Here is a 17,596-nt window from a genome sequence, read left to right as displayed (position 1 = left end):
TTTTCCTCTCTGTACTACTCCACAGCCTTGTTTCCAAACTTACTCCCTAGCCTCCTGCTTTGCACTGCTTCAGAAGTTGGCAAACATCTTGAGGGAAGCCTGGCTCTGTTGACACCCCCAGTCTCCAGTTTTGACATCATAGCCCCAGGTGAACAGTAGAATGTCCACTGTTTGTTTTCCGCCTCCAGCTGTGGCTTCTGCCTAAACCAAAGCCAGATTCTTAGTGGTTTGGCAAATAGCTTCAGGGAAATGTTCTGCAAATTCTCATCTCACCTTTGAACATTTCTTCCCTCTCTGGACTTTATGCCTCTTTAGTCCCTGTTTATTCTGAAGCTTTCTGAAGCCTTTAACACCACTCTTTCTGTTGTAATTCTCCCAACTCTTCTGCTTGGTCTAAGCTGCAACTTTCACTTGCTGTACGTTGTTCTATATAATTGGAAATTGAATTTCTATGTATTGGGAAGATTTTTAGGTCCAAGTAAGACTAACTTGAATGTTTACATTTTGTTTCTGTCTCTCAAATATCATCTGTCTCTCTAAGATATGCCCAATTTTCCGAAAGATGCTCTATAGGGACCCTCCCACCAAACACATGCCTATTGTCCTGTGACATACCATCTTTAATAATCTTGTCTAATGTTATGATCTGATAAACTAAATGGAAGAATCTGGGTAGAATGCTAAAGGACTTTAGTTCACATTTCTAGATTTTAGAGTTTAGTGCCAGATAGAATTTCTAGCTTCAAGCTTCCTCCAGGACCCACCCTGGCTCTTTTAGCTTCCCAGGGCTCCAGTGAGATGTAACTCAGTGGTTGCAGCCAATATGCCTCCCTAAGAAGACCCTAAAAGTCTCTCTTCTAATTTTTTGTCTTTCACTTCCATCATTCATGGAATTAGAAATAACTACTTTCACATGACACCCTTGAAACCTACTGTGGCTTTTGGCAATACTCTGAGACTGCTTTCTTATTGTGAAAGTAGAAATAATGTGCAGATCATTAACTGAAGATGAAGCACAATAATTTAACCCTCAGCACAGGGCCAGGAATACAGTCAGCACTCAATAAATGCTCATAATTCCACAGTTCCTGTCCCATATGGACAAAAGGGAGGAGAGACGAGAAGATGCTTGAATGATAGAGATACTGCAAGGGCACCTGCCAGTTTGGTCCATTACAAACTCTCCATATGTAAGGCAGCCCTTGATATCTCTCCCAGACTTAAGCTAAAACGGGAGGAGAGGAGGACATGAACAACACAGACAGCACTTCCCTAACTTGTCAAAAAGAGAGATTGGGCCGATGCCTTTGCCTGAGTAATTAAAATATTGACAGGAACCCAACTCTTGAGTGGTTTAAAGCCCAAGCTGAAAGCAATAAATGAGAGCAGAGGAGTTCCAGAAATTTCTCTGCTTTTTGTTTGCAGCCTGTGAACATATGGTCAGAGACGTTCTGCTCCCTTGGCTAAATCACGGTGCTAACGAAGCAGAGATCCCTGAATGAATTATTTAGCTTCTAGCTGGGGGATAAAACAAAAAACAAAAACAACAACAACAAAAAAACCCTATGTTTTTCTTTAACAGACGATGCACCTTAAGTTGAAAAGCTGACTTCCACCTCCTGGGCAACGTGGCTCGGGGTTGTGCTCAGCTAAGACAAAACTGATGTCAACACCAGGAATGAAGGACAAATCTGTGGCTTAATGAAGGTGAGTGATAGTACCTTCTCAGATAGGTCACTGAGTACTCCTTCATTAATATCTGCGAGGACTATTTACTCCCCAAACAATATGAACCATAGCAGTACCTATAGCCTCACACATTTTTACTTGTATATATTTTTAAACCTCATAGGGGTTGGATGTGACCAGGGGTAAGGGGCTAAAGCTGGTTGAGGTACAGGGTTTACATGCTCTGGCTTTGAGATGATCTTTTGAGTTTGCCTGCAGTATGGACTTTAACTTTTATACTGTTTATCTTTATAACTGCTTTGGGTTTAGTGCTCCACCAAATACTGTAATTTGCACATCCTTTTTAGCTTGAAGACACTGAATGTAGCCACATTCCTTTATCTCATAACTTAGATGAACAACTTGAAAGTTTATTTATAATTTTTCATTTAACTTTCTGTGTATCTGTATTAGAACAAACAAGATTTTGTGTTATTAGAACAAAGTAAGTGCAGACTAGTTCCAAGGTTCTGTCCAGGAAGGAAAAATGGAACCTTTACTTAATTTTTAATTTTTACTTGGCTCATGTTGTCTCCACACAAAACCTGCTAAACAGCTGCTTCTTATTTCCAAGTCTCGTTATTGCCAACAAAGACCTTGGGCGAACACATGGTTTCAGATGTAACATTTCCCAGCATGTTGGAGTGAATTCTGTCACATTTGTATTACTTTTCTCAGAGTGCAAGCCACTCATTTGACTCTTTGGGGGAATTTCGGCTTGAGTTCATAGTAACTCTGTTGGGGAGACTGAGGTTCAGCTCCTAGAAACAGGACTGTGGCATTGCTTGGCACAGTTGACAAGGTATCAGAAGCAGTCGACTTGTGGTCCTCTGGGGAGCTGACCTTGGGCATCCATCTTGGGCCTCAGTTGACCTTGTCTTAGAGGGGAATGGTGCTTGTCCACCTTGTCCAGTCTGCCTGATAAGGGTGTTATGGATGTTAATAAAGTAAACTGAGATGCCTTGAATATGTGAATATGCTAAGGATGAGTAATTATTATAATTCCAGTCAATAATAGGTGGGTAATTTATCCATGGTGAGAAGAAAATGGAAAATATTCAGGTTTATGCAAATGTGTAGTGTTAGTAATATCAATGTACATAGCACCATCTATATGGCTTGGGCTTCACATTGTCTCTATGATGGGCCTTTCCAACTCCTTCTGTATCATGTACAAGTCAGTTCTATCTTCCCACCAAGCCATGGATGACACAGGTGCCCAGACCCTTGCTGGTGATTTTCCTGGCACTTCCAATCCGACCTGGCACTTCCAATCCTTCAAAGTCCATCTTAAATGCCACTTCTTCATTCATCTTCCTAGGTTTTCTTCTTCTCTCACTCAGAGGAGAACATTTCTTTGTCCATCAAACTCCCGTTGCAAATTGTCTATATTACCTTTACAGCTCTTACCACTTCCTGCTTTATATGAGTTATTTAAACTCTTGCTTTGCTGTTAGACCTTTGGCTTCTTAAATGTGTAAAATAAATAAACTGAATAAAAATAGAATGCACTTGCTAGAGTTAAGTCTGTGCCAGGAGCTGTGTTAAACTTCATACACTAATTACCTTGTTGAATCCTCACAATAATCCTATGCATGAGGTCCTATTATTATCTGTATTGTATAAATGAAGAAACTGACGGTGATTGAATTTAAATCATTGGTTCAATGTCACAAAATGGTTAAGTGGTAAATTCAAACCCAGGCAGTCTGTCTTCACAGTCTGTCTTAATCAGTTTGGGCTTTAATAACAGAGCTTGGTGGTGGCTTATAAACGATATCTACTTCTCACAGTTCTAGAGGCTGGAAGTCCAAGTTCGAGGTGCTAACAGATTTTGTGTCTGGTGAGGACCTACTCTCTGGTTCATAGTTGGTCATCTTTTCTCTGTGTCCTCACATGGCAGAAGGGGTAAGGGGGCTCTCTGGGGTGTTTTTTTTATAAGGGCACTAATGCTATTTGGGAGGGCTGCACCATTATGACCTAATCACGTCCCAAAGGCCCCACTGCCAAATACCCTCACATTGGGGATATGGTGGCAACACATGAATTCTGAGGGAACATAAATACCCCCCAGTTTTCACATACATAATGTCCTCAGCTGGTAATTATTTTATCTTATGAAAGAACACAGCTATTGTTGAGTAGAGTAGTCTCTAATGAAAATAAGGTTTTTTTTGTTTGTTTCTGTTTCTGTGTTGTTTTGTTTTGTTTTGAGATGGAGTCTCGCTCTGTCACTCAGGCTGGAGTGCAGTGGCATGATCTCGGCCCACTGCAGCCTCCTCCCCCTGGGTTCAAGCAATTCTCATGCCTCAGCCTCCTTAGTAGCTGGGACTACAGGCACACACCACCACACCCGGCAATTTTTTGTATTTCTAATAGAGATGGGGTTTCACCATGTTGGCCAGGCTGGTCTCAAACTCCTGACCTCAGGTGTTTCACCCACTTTGGCCTTCCAAAGTGCTGGAATTACAGGTGTGAGCCACTATGCTTGGCGGTAAATAATAATTTAATAAAAGATTTGCCCTTAAGAAAAGTTAGGTAAAGTTTAAAAATGGCAAAATATTGAATTTTAGCTATTTATAAAATAGCATTTTATACCTTGAGAGTAGATCAACTAAAACAGCTTTACTATGTGCTTTCAACTATCTTAAATTGTTTTGTTAAACTATTCTTAAAGTACAGAATTATACTTTATTTTCTGGTTTTGAATTGTTCCCTCTACCAACTGATGTTTGACTTATTCCATTCACAGTGGATTTGACTTTGTGTATAAACTTAAGGATCTTTCTTTGCTATAATTTTCTCAGTCATGTTTGTGATTTTTTTCCCCTTGATTTCCTGGGAATAGAGGCCTCACAAAGAAATAGTTGACTTCTCTGATGGGGGATTTTTGCTTCAAAAATGTTTAAGTCCTTTTTTTTTTTTTTTTTTTTGCTTCAAAAATGTTTAAGTCCCTTTTTTTTTTTTTTGACGTAGGGTCTCTCTCTGTCACCCAGGCTGGAGTGCAGTGGCACGATCAAGGCTCACTGCCTTCACTGTGACTCTGTCTCTCCCCTTCTGTCTGTATCAAACCATGCTTTGCTTTTCTCCTGTGAAGAATACATTTGTTCCACCTGAATAATGCAGGATAGCATCCTTTCAAAATCCTTAATTTCACATCTGCAAAATCTTCTCTTGTTTTGTTTTTTGCTATCTAAGGTAACATTCACCAGTTTCAAAAACCAGGGAATTAATATCTCAGGAGTCATCATTCAGTTCTCAGTGGAATTAAGCCACATGACAACATTAATTAATGTAGATTTATTAGTTAATGCAGATTAGTGGGTTGTCCTCCCTCATCTAGCCCACTTCTTTATTTCCTCATAATGTTTCCTGGGATCATCTCCCACAGAAGCCACTCCTACCTAAATCTTTGTCTTGGAGTTCGCTTTTAGGAGAAATAAGACCAATGTAATATCATAAAGAGTGATTTCAAATCTCCTTTCTCAATAATTGGTGAGTGAAACAAAAAATCTTAATAAGAATAAACAATATTTGAATGATTCAATTAGCTAGATTCGATGGATTTGTATTATAATAGCTAATACTTATATAACATCTAATATTCACTAGGCATTTACCAGATATGCTAACGGAAGCTCAGAGAGGTTAAAGTAATTTGTCCAAGATCACAGAGCTGGTAAATGTGGGAGTTATGATTTAGAGTCTGTGTCTTAATCATTTTCCTGTATTGCTTCTCAAAAACCACAATCCTTGCACAAACGATTACTGTACAAACAGTTTCACAACACAAGGGACATTTACAAAGATTGATTATCTACTAAGTTGAAATGAAGACCCAATAAACTCCAAGAATCAATACTGAAAGAACATGTTCTGGAACCAAAATGGATTATAGAAACAAGTTACAAACAGATTCAAAAGCTCTCATAGTTTGCAAGACACACACAAATGAAACTACCACAATTCTCATTCATTTATGGTAAAGAAAAAAATGTCATATATGTAATTAGAAAATACCTGTAGCCTAATGATGATAAAAGCTGTGCACATTAAACATTACAAGATGTGGCTAAATTGGTATTTGTTTAGAAATTTAAATTTCTAAAACAGAAAAGTAGACCAAGAAAGCACTGGAGGATTTTATATTCCAGTTTTTATAAATAGAATAAGAGCTAGAAACAGAAAGAACCAGCAACAAAAGTATCCATTTGAGGATATGGATAGGACATTAATACCGGAATAAAAAAATCTGCCAGGCATAGGAAGATACCTATTAGGAGGTAAGAAAGTTTCCTTCAACTATGCTGTTCTTAATGTTGGTTAATCAGGAGCTTCCAGAGGAAGGTAAACGTCCTCTATTTCATAGATGATAAACAGGAACATAAGAACTAGATAATGTACATTTTGGGAGGCTGAGGCGGGTAGATCACAAGGTCAGGAGATCCAGACCATCCTGGCTAACACGGTGAAACCCTGTCTCTAAAAATACAAAAAAATTAGCCGGGTGTGATGGCGGCGCCTGTCGTCCCAGCTGCTCGGGAGGCTGAGGCGGGAGAATTGTGGGAACCTGGGGGGCGGAGCTTGCAGGGAGCCAAGATGGCACCTCTCACTCCAGCCTGGGCGACAGAGCAAGACTCTGTCTCAAAAAAAAAAAAAAAAAAAAAAAAAAAAAGTATCAGAGTCTATTATTGAACCAGTGGAAAGAATTACCCAGGACAGAGTCTATTGTTGAACCAGTGGAAAGAAATACCTAGGACAGCAGGTGATTTCTCCCAGGGTTGTGGATCCAGGGCTATGAAGACCTGGTGTGACCACTGAGACCTGGGCTTGGCTTCTGGATGAAGAGCTGGACAGTGGAGGGTACCAAGGACCATCAGACTTGCTGACTGCTTTCCAATTTTTCTATTTTCCTGATAAAGGTGGGCACAACTGATGCTTCCAGAATAAATCAGACAAAAAGCTGAAGGGCAACTGGGGATCAGGCAGTATTTTCTTATATATTTCCAATGGAAGGTTGGGACTTTGGAAGAAGAACAGGGCATTAGAATTGATTTTTATATATTTAATACGGCTAGAGTTAATGGCTTATAGATTTTTGTAACATTAGGCTCAGTTTGAGGTGTTGGCTTTGAGCCACAATTTCAAAGGACTTGGGAAGAATGCTGTTTTTCCCTGCTCAGTCAAACTGAGAAATCTCTCTGTGGGTTATTTTAGTGTACATGTGCACTTCGGAAATCTTGAAGGACAAGATTTTCAGGTAACCATCATATAAGTATCATATTGTATTTTTGGGGGGCACTTTACAGCAGCATGCCTGGGATATTAGTGATAGGGATATCAGTGAAATATTCTGAGCTTGCCCAGGGAAAGTTCCTGCTCTCTGCTGCATCAGAGCCAATATCTATTTAAGAGTATATTCACATAGAAGACATTAATTAAATTGTGATTACTTCGGTCTTTTCCTACTCCAGATCATTTGAGTAATGCCCCTCTTTTTTTCATGTTTTTGGGTTTGGAGTCCTGTGTCTGGTGCCTGAAAGTACAGATTCTAGCATTTCAACTCCTGTGCATTCAAACTCTAGGAAATGATGGGAATTCATGTTTTATTTTGTGAGTCAGATTTTAGGACCTTGGAATGCTGGTTTTAAGCTTAGGAGGACTACAAACAATGTGCTTATAAGGAGAGATGCATATCTAATCCAAAAGTTTTATAATTGAAAAGGAAAGGTGAAGAAAAATTACCAAAAAAGTAAAAGTAATGGAGAGCATTGTCAGGATGCTGAAACAAACAACCACCACTAAAATAAAAGAAACAATAACAATGGAAAAAATGCACCAGTAATTCATAGGAACCGTTAATTAGGACAAGAACTGTATGTGGAATAGGCAGAAAGAACTGAAGGTTTTACAAATACATTAATGGAGGAGGAAACGCTTTGCTTGTTATTTTAACATTGAGATAAAATACAAAATATGTACAAATATTAAGTGTAGAGTTCAATGAATTCACACACACACACACACACACACACACCAGAATGTGTTAAGAAGCATTTCCATCACTCTCAATGTTAATTGCTTATTTCTATTACCCTGGAATAGTTTTGCCTGTTCCAAACGTCATGTAAATGGTATTTTAAGAAGGCATTCTTTTGTGCTTGAATAAAAGCACTAAGAGCATTCTTGTGTACGTCTTTCAGTGTTCATATACACTCATTTTTCTAGCCTGTATTCCTAACATGGAATTGCTGGGTCACTAGGTGGACATATGGTTCACCTTTGTAGATCCTGCCAAGCAGTTTCTCAAAGTTCTTCCACCAAAGAGTCCCAGTTGCCAACAACCTTGCCGACACTTAATCTTTTTAGTCTTTTAAGGCATTCTGGTACATTTGCTTCAATGTACTCTCTGTTTTTAACTTACATTTACCTGCCAAGCACCTTTTTATGTGAGTTGGTTATATGGATATCTTCTTTTGTGAAGCAACTGTCCAATGTTTTGGCAATTTAAAAAGTGAATTATCTTTTTTTGTTAATTCATTGGTAGGTGATATTTATGTGTTCTAGATATGTGTTCCTTCTCAAATATAAGAATTATGACATTTTCTCCATTGTGTTGCCTATTATTTATCCTAATGGCATCTTTTGATGAACAGAAATTCTTAATTTTAACGAAGTCTTATTTGTCATTGTTTTTCCTTTGATAGCTAATGCACTTTTATGTTCTTCAAGAACACTCTACTTACCCCAAGTTCATGAAGATATTCTCTGAAGGTTTCCTCTAGAAGTCTGCACATGTCAACTTCATATTTAGATAATGATTCACTTCTAATTAATTTTAAAACATGTATTGGGTAGGAATCAAGGTTCACTTTTTATTTCAAAAAGACCATTCAGTTTCTAGAGCACCATTTACAGAAAAGGCCAGTTTCTCTCCACGAAATTGCATGGTACTCTTGTCATAAATCAAGTGACAATACACGTGTGTCTATTTATTCTGTTTTTTCCATTGGCCTGCTTATCTACCTTTTGTACCAATGTCACATTGTCTTTATTAGAATGGTTTTTAGTAAATCATTAGCTCTAGTGGTGCATGTTTTCTGATATCATATTTCTAGTTCAAGATTTTCTTGGTTATTCCACATTCTTTGCATTTCCTTGTGAATTTTAGCATCAAATCTTATTAACCCCTATGGAAAAAATCTGCTGGAAATCTGTTTGGAATTACATTGCAGGTTTCAGTCAACTTGAGGAGAATTTACATCTTAAAATATTGAGTTTTTAATCCACAAACAGAGACTATCTCTCCTCTTATTTGTGTTTTTAAAATTTTTCTCAGCACTGTGTTATAGTTTTTGTATAGAAACGTTTCACATCTTGCCTTGGATTTTTTCAGTAGGTATTAGATATATGTAATGCTTTTATCAAAACTGCTGCTTTTTAAGCTTCATTTTGTATTGTCTGTTGTTATTGTTGAAAAATGCAATTTATATTTGTATATTGACTTTGCATGGAGTAATTTCCCTAAAATCACCTATTAATTCAAATAATTTTTATAAATCCTTTCTTTTATTTTGCCATGTTAAATAAATTTTGTTTCATCGAGGTGTTATTTGAAAAATGTGTTGATAGATTATCTTTAATAATTTTTTATGGATTTTTGAGATTACATTTATGAAGATATTGGCATATAATCTATGTATAATCATACTGTCTGTGAAGAGACAGTTTTACTTCTTCCTTTCCGAGTTCTGTCCTTTTCATTTTTTCTTGTCTGATTGCACTGGTTACAGTCAATACAACTGTGTTGAGTAGGGGTGGGGATAATAGCATCCTTTCCAGCACACTGTTTCAATATTAAGCTATTAGCATTTTATTTTCTTTTTTGAAAGTATGTTGCATTAGACTGGGGGAGTTTTCTTGTATTTCTTTTTGATGATATGTTTATTATAAATGGGTGTTGAATTTTTCAAATGCTAATTTTCTGTGTTTGTTGAGGTAATTTATGTTTTTTATTGTTAATATGATGAATTATATTGATTCTATTTTCAAATATAAAACTAAACTTGCCAACTTCCTGGGCTAAATCTCATTTGATTATGGGGTGTGTGTGTGTGTGTGTGTGTGTGTGTGTGGGTGGGTGGGTGGGTGGGATGTGTCTTGTCTAATTGTCTTTTCTATATTTGGGGGATTTTATATTTTATGTTCATGAGGCTACTGATATATAATTTTCCATTTTGTAATACTTTTGTGAGGTTTTGATATTATGGCTGTCTTTGAAATGACTTCTCACATTTTCTGTCTTCTAAAGGAATTTGTGTATGTCTGTTATTGTTTGTTATTAATTTTTTTAGAATTGCCCAGTTAAGCATTTTGGTTCTGAAATTTCATTTGTGAAAAGAATTTTACAAGCTGGGCATGGTAGCTCACCCGTGTAATCCCAGTGCATTGAGAGGCTGAGAAGGGAGAATCACTTGAGGCTAAGTGTTCAAGACAAGCCTAGTCAACTTAATGAGACCTCTTCTCTACAAAAAGTAAAACAATTAGCAGGGCATGGTGCACGCCTGTAGTCCCAGCTACTTGGGCAGCTGAGGTGGGAAAGATCTCTTGAGCCCAGGAGTTTGAGGCTGTAGTCTGCCATGATCTTCTTGCCACTGCACTCCAGCCTGGGTGACAAAACCAGATCTTCTCTTTCAAAACAAACCCAAAAAACAAAACACACAAACAAAAAGCAGAAAAAAATTATGATGCAATCAATTGCATGTTTCTATGTCCCCCAATCCCAAAATTCATCACCCCAAAGTGATGGTATTGGGAGGTGGGGCCTTTGGAATAATCACGAGGATGGAGCCCTCATGAATGGGATTGGTGTCCCTGTAAAAGAGGAGTCAGAATGATCCCTCACCCTTCCACCATGCGGGGCTGTAGCAAGGTGGTGTATGAACCAGGCCAGAGGACCCCCTTGGCACAGAATCTACTTTTTCATCTTAGACTATCCAGTCTCTAGAACTGAGAAATAGATTTCTGTTGTTTCTAAGCTACTAGTCTATAGTATTTTTGTTATAGCAGTTGAACAAACTAAGACATATAGATTCAATTTATTTAACAGATATAAAACTATCAGAATTTTCTATTTTCTCTTCAAGTTATGTTCTTCAAAGAATTTAAAGAATTTATTTAAGTTATTATATTGGTAGGCAGACTATTTAAAATTATATCCTCTCATGCTGTATTTCATGTAAGTGGGATATTAGTGATGTTCTCTTTTACATTCTTCATGCTAGTAATTTTTTTTCTTGACTAACATCTTAGAGGTTTATTAGTTATTTTGAAGAACTAACTTCTGGTATTGTTGATTTTCTCATCTTATATTTGTTTACTATTGTCTCCAACTCTTCTACCTTGTGAGCTAGAATTTTAGATCGTGTATTTTATATTTCTTACTTTCTAAACTATGCCTTTAGTGCTATAAATTTCCCTCTCATCCATGCTTTGTCTTCATTTCACATACTTTATGTTTCATTTTAATAATCATTGCAATTTCAATTGTGAAATTTTCCACAACTTGTGAATTGTTTAAAAGTGTGGTGGCTAAGCACAGTGGCTCACACCATGCTTCTAGAGCTTTGAAAGGCTTATACAGGAGGATTGCTTGAGGCTAGGAGTTCAAGACCAGTCTGGGCAAAATAGTCAGATCCCATCTCTGCAAAAAAAGAGAAAAATTTCCGGGTGTGGTGGTGTCCACCTGTGGTCCCAGCTACTTGGGAGGGTTGAGGTGGGAGGATTGCTTGAACCCGAGGGGTTGAGGCTGCCATGAGCTATGATTGGGCCACTGTACTCCAGCCTGGGTGACAGAGTGAGACCCCTGTCTCAAGAATAAAAAATAAAAATTAAAAATGTGCTGCTTAACTTCCATACATTTGGAGATTTTTAGTTATCTTTTTGTTATTGTTTCTAATTCAATTCCACTGTGGCAAGGAAACATAAACTGTGTGATTATAATCCATTGAAATTTATTAAAACTTGTTTGATGACTGAATGTATAGTCTCTTCTGGTAAAAACTTCATGAGTAATATATAGGTTTAGAATTCTATAAATGTCAGCTAGGCCGGCTTGATCAATAATGTTCACATTTTCTGTTCCATTATTAATTTTTTTTTAATATGCTGCTTCTATCATTACTGAAAAAAAGTGTGTTAAAATCTCCAGCTGTGATTTGGGATTTCTCAATTCTTTTGGTTAATTTTTCCTTCACCTATTTTGAAATGAGGACATGAAAGTCATACATTTTTTTGGGATTGTTGTTGCTTCCTGATGCATTAACTTTTCTGTTAAGCAGTGTTTCTCTTCATCTCATTTTATGTTTCTTGCCATGATGTCTATTTTTTCTGAATTATTATTATTGTGATATGCTGACTTGTCTTATTTTCATATTCTGTATCCATTTTTTCTCCATTTTAAACTGTCATTTGCTCTGTGTCCTTATGTTTTAAATGTGTCTCCTATAAATACATGTTGGCATCTTAGTTTTTTGTTTAGTCCAACCATATCTGTCTTAAATTTGCACTTAGTCTATTTACATTTAGTGTAATAAATAGTATGGTGGATTTAAGTCTACCATTTTGTTATTATTTGTTTTTTATTCTGTTTCCTCATTGTTCTTTTATACTGTTTCTTCTCTTCTTTTGTTTTAATCAGTGTTTTATTGATTTACATTTATCTCATCTATTGACTATGTAGAATGCTTTTTGGGGAGCTATCATTCTGTTAGCGGCTAATCAAGAAAACATAACATGCAAGTTTAACTTACAAGTATCTTAAAAATGTATTTTCAGCACATCCCAACCAATGCAAATTCTTAAAACACTTAACTCTATCTTCCTTTTAAAATTTTTTATTGCTATAGTTTCAAACATTTCACTTCTACATCTACTATAAACCCTAATGGCATGTGAATATTAATGTCTCTTTAGGTAATCACTAGTATTTTATGTTTCTGAAGCTCAAAGACTAAGAGGAAATGCCAGCAGCCTGCTGAGGTATTTTTGTGTGTGTTTGTTTTTTCTCTCCAGTTCTCCCTTGTTTGGAATCCTGCCCCCGAATCTTTGCTGCTTTAGTAGCCCCAAACTAAACTTTGTCTTCTCCGACCAGGGAGACCTCTCTCAGTCATTGCCTAGAGAGCACCCCCACAGAGGAAGACTGAGCGTGGGCAAGCCTCACGTCTTGTGTTTTCCAGGTGTTGCAGCCCTGTCTTAACAGGGTTTGTCTCGAGGAAGCAGTTGTTTCTTCCATTTTGTTTAGGTTTTACTCTTGTTGATGGTGGGAGGATGTCTAAGGCCAGCTAAACTGTACTGGAAGCTAGCATTACTTTGTTTCTAGTTAAGAAGACTCGATTGTGCTTGTATGCTATTGCTTTTCCTTATGTCAGTGTTTGTATTTCCGTTACAACTTTTATCTACTGAAGAACAAGAGCGAAGGCTTTCAGTGTTTTGTAACCATGGTGATCTTCATCTCCCTTCAGCTAAAATGCTTGGATTCTACTGGGATTCTACTGGGATTGACTATGTTTGATTTGATATGAGCTAATAATAGCCAAGTATTATTTCAGTCAACATAGCACAGATATTGATACATAAACTAATGCTTAACTAGAGGTTTCTTCTATTTATTGTCTTGCTGGGGTCAGAGGACAAGATGTTACCCTTCCACAAGCAATTGTCCTAGAAGGTAGTTAATCCCAGAACAGGGAATCAGTACTTGGAAGAAGCCATTAGACTGGGGAAACAGCGTAATGCTCTTTCTTCTCTTTGAGTTTCATGACTGTTGGAGCTGAACTATGGGTATGGTGGATCAGTTGAAGGGAACTTTCTTTGGAAGGGGGCAGACTGGTCTCAGCATATGATGAAAAATGGTGACTAAACATAGAACATCCTTTCTGGGATTCCCTGATAGTGTCTGGGTCAGGACCTATGAATTTATACTAGCAGTTTTAAGTTACTCTGTTTGAATTATTCCCAAGCTAATAGGAAAGCCTTGGTAGAAGACAGATCCTGATTTTTCTTATTCTGTGTAAAATTAAGGGACGACCTTCTTCTGTCTTTTAGATAAAGTTATAGAGGGGAGGGAAGAGGCTGCTTAAAGGAAGCCAGTTCAGAGACGCAGGCTGTTATCATCAGTGCAACAAACAGTGGACTGAGGAGCAGAACTAAGAACTAGAGTGGAAAAAATATGACTGTATTATTCGAATAGGGCCTGTGGGTACATGCTTTGGAATTCAAAAGTTCCATTCTTAGATAGTATCTTTGAGGAAGTCTCATGTTCATAAACAGGTCAAAGATTATTTATAGCAATGTGTTTATAAAAGCAAAAACAATTGTGTATGCAAACAAAGCCAAAATAATAAAGATAGAAATAAAATAACAGAAAAAAAAATCCATGGACAAAGGATTAAGTAGATAGAATTGTGACCTATTTATAAAACTGAACATCATGTGGCAATGAGTACGAGTGAGCCAGAGCTACATGTATAAAATAGAAGCAACTGCTAGGAAATTATGATGTTACATGAAGAAAGTTAGTTGCAAAGGTCTATGTCATGTAGGATTCTACAGATTGTTGGGGATATAGATAAGTATGTATATATTACATATACACATGATATAAACTATAAGGAAATGTATATACATAATAAATGCCAACTGTAGGATAATTTCCTTTCTTCACTTCTGGGAAATAAAGAAAGAGAATGGGACTAGAGAAACCCAAGAAAGGAGGCATTAATGGCATTTACTAGGTTTTAATCTTTAAAAACATTTCCAAGAAAATATGACAATATTTTGTGAAATGAGTAAGAAGTATATGAGGTTTACTAAATTGTTGGCTACACTTTCTGTGTATTTCAACTATTTTGTAATTACAAATTATTTTAAAAGTAAATGTGGCCTGATTTTACCACTAGAGACATATACTTGTCTCTGGAACAAAACAGCAATGAGGAAAAGTTGTGCATACAACTTCTATCTAAAGTAATACCTAATGTAAATGACGAGTTAGTGGGTGCAGCACACCAACATGGCACATGTATACATATGTAACAAACCTGCACATTGTGCACATGTACCCTAGAACTTAAAGTATAATAATAATAATAAAAAAAAATGGAGGCTGGAGCTCCAGGCATCACACACAAAAAAAAGTAATAGTGCAATGACAGCTGACCGAAAGAGTGGATACCCAAGTCTTGCATTTTTGGCCTTAGCGATCAAAGCCAAGTAAGACCACATTTCTGTTCTCGAGGATCCTTCAGCTTGGTAGATGCTGTACTTATTAGATCCTTGAGGATGTGATACCATGAGGAAGAAATATCGACAGATTCAGATTCCCAAACTTACGTACAGGCAACAACACTGAGTCAAATTTAACAAGATGACATGTTGCAGCAATAAATGCAGTTCCATTCCTGGATTCAGAATATTGCTCAACACAAGATGGGGGGTCCTAGGTATTGGCAGAAGCCCAACGTCCTAAGGATGGGATACTGTGTTGGCCAAATACACAAAGGGCTACTGTAGAATATGGAGGTGAGCCTTTTTCTGGGAGCTCCGGCAGGTTAAAGTAGGGTCAGAAGTCGAAGGAGGGCCATTTAATCAGAGAATATAGAACTACTTGGGCTTTTGAGCTCAGCCTATAGCAAAGGCATCCGCGTTCCCCCTTGTGGTCTCTCTCTGCTGATTTCTATCCACATAGCAGGTGAACTGCCCTGTTGAACTGCACCCTAAGCTGGCCAGTGTCAGCAGTTGAACCACTGCTAAATGCACCTTCATTTGAACCCTGAGTCTACCTTGGTGAGGACAAAGAAGTCTCTGCTTTGTGCATAAAGCACTAAAAAGTGGCACTTGGCCTCAAGCAATAAAAATGATTGATGGTTATAACTCCCAAGGTGAAACTTTTGGATCCATGGTGATTATTTCAAAATACGACTACACTTTTAAAAAGTGCAGGATAATTTGTTGGGAGAAGAATTGTCTCGACTTTCTTTTGTTAATCAAAATGATTCATGAAAGGATGTGGGGAGGTAAGAGTATTAAGAAAATATCATATTAAAAGTGGAAATTGAACCTTTTGTTAAGGTGAGACAGTAATGTATTATAATTCATTGGGATATATATACAATAAATATAGGAAATATATACATGTATTTTTTTTCATAAAACCCTGACTCTTTGAGACAGAAGAGAAAGACTCCAGAGCAGAGTTTTCACATTAAGTAAAGAGTTCAATACTACTGTTTTTTTCCTGTTTGTTTTATATCAATAGGCAAGATTAGAATAGATTAGACTGTATCCCAGGATGGAAGAATAATTCTGTTTCGTGAAGCTTTTATTCAGAGCATGAGTGTGTGCGTGTGTGCATATGCTCCTGTGTGCATATGCATCTTGTAAAATGTAGCTTGTAGTGTAGAGGCATAATTTATATACAGTAAAATGCATAAATACTAGGGGCATAGTTCTACAATTCATACGTATATGTATACACTCATGCAATCACACCTGATTAAATTAGAAAAGTGTCCATTTTCAGAAACAGTTTCTGATTTTTTACAATAGATTTATTGATCTTTAAATTTTAGTCCTCTTTCATTATTTGCAACACTTGCTGCTCTTTTTAAAAATCTAACTGAACAATGAGATCACTTGGACTCGGGAAGGGGAACATCACACACTGGGGCCTATCACGGGGAGGGGGCAGGGGGGAGGGATTGCACTGGGAGTTATACCTGATGTAAATGACGAGTTGATGGGTGCTGACGAGTTGATGGGTGCAGCACGCCAACATGGCACAGGTATACATATGTAACAAACCTGCACGTTATCCACATGTACCCTAGAACTTAAAGTATAATAATAAAAAACAACAACAACTCTCTGTTACTCAGCATCCTTTATCCTCTCTTCTCGGTTGTATTTCTTTTTTCAAATTTTAAAACAATTGCAGAGTTACAGCTGGTATGTTTAACACCAGCTGAAGCTTTCATTTTAATGAAGATAAAATTCACATACCATAAAATTCACTCACTGAAAGTCTGTAATGCAATGGTTTAACATTTTTATATTTTTAAAATTTATTTTTAATTGACAAATAATAATTGTATATATCTGTTTTTGACATATACAATGACATATACAATGACAATGTGACATTCTGATATATGTTTACAATTCAGTGGTTTTTGGTATAGTCACAAAGTTTTGGAATAATCACCACAATTGAATTCCAGAACAGTTTCATTGGTATAAACTCCACATTTCACACCTTCCCCCTACCTCCTGACCCAGACCCTGGTAATTACTTATCTATTCTTAAAAATTACATTTTTGTTTATTTATTTATCAATTGATGGACATTTGGGTTGTTTCTACTTTTTGGCTGTTACAAATAATGGTCCCATGTATATTCATGTACAAGTTTATGTTTGGACACGTTTTTATTTCTTTTAGTTCTATAGTTAGGAGTGGAGTTGCTATGTATGAACTCTATGTATAGCTTCTTTTAAAATTTTATTTGAAAAAATTGACAATAATTGCACATATTCATGGGGTATATAGTGATGTTTCCATATATATAATATGTGGTGACCAGATCAGGGTAATTAGCATATCCATCATCTGAAACATTTATCATTTCTTTGTGTTGGAAATGTTCAATGTATTTATAACTTTTTGAGTCATTACCAAACCGCCTTCCAAAGGGACTGTGCCATTTTGCATTCCCAGTAGCAATGAAGGAGGGTTCCAGTTTCTCTACATTCTCATTATTCTTGTTAGTGTTCACTTTTTTTGATTATAGCCATCTCATTTGATATGAAGT

The sequence above is a fragment of the Chlorocebus sabaeus genome, chromosome 8 (genome assembly GCF_047675955.1).
Source record: "Chlorocebus sabaeus isolate Y175 chromosome 8, mChlSab1.0.hap1, whole genome shotgun sequence".
Classification (NCBI taxonomy): domain Eukaryota; kingdom Metazoa; phylum Chordata; class Mammalia; order Primates; family Cercopithecidae; genus Chlorocebus; species Chlorocebus sabaeus.
Note: the sequence above shows the minus strand (reverse complement) of the source record.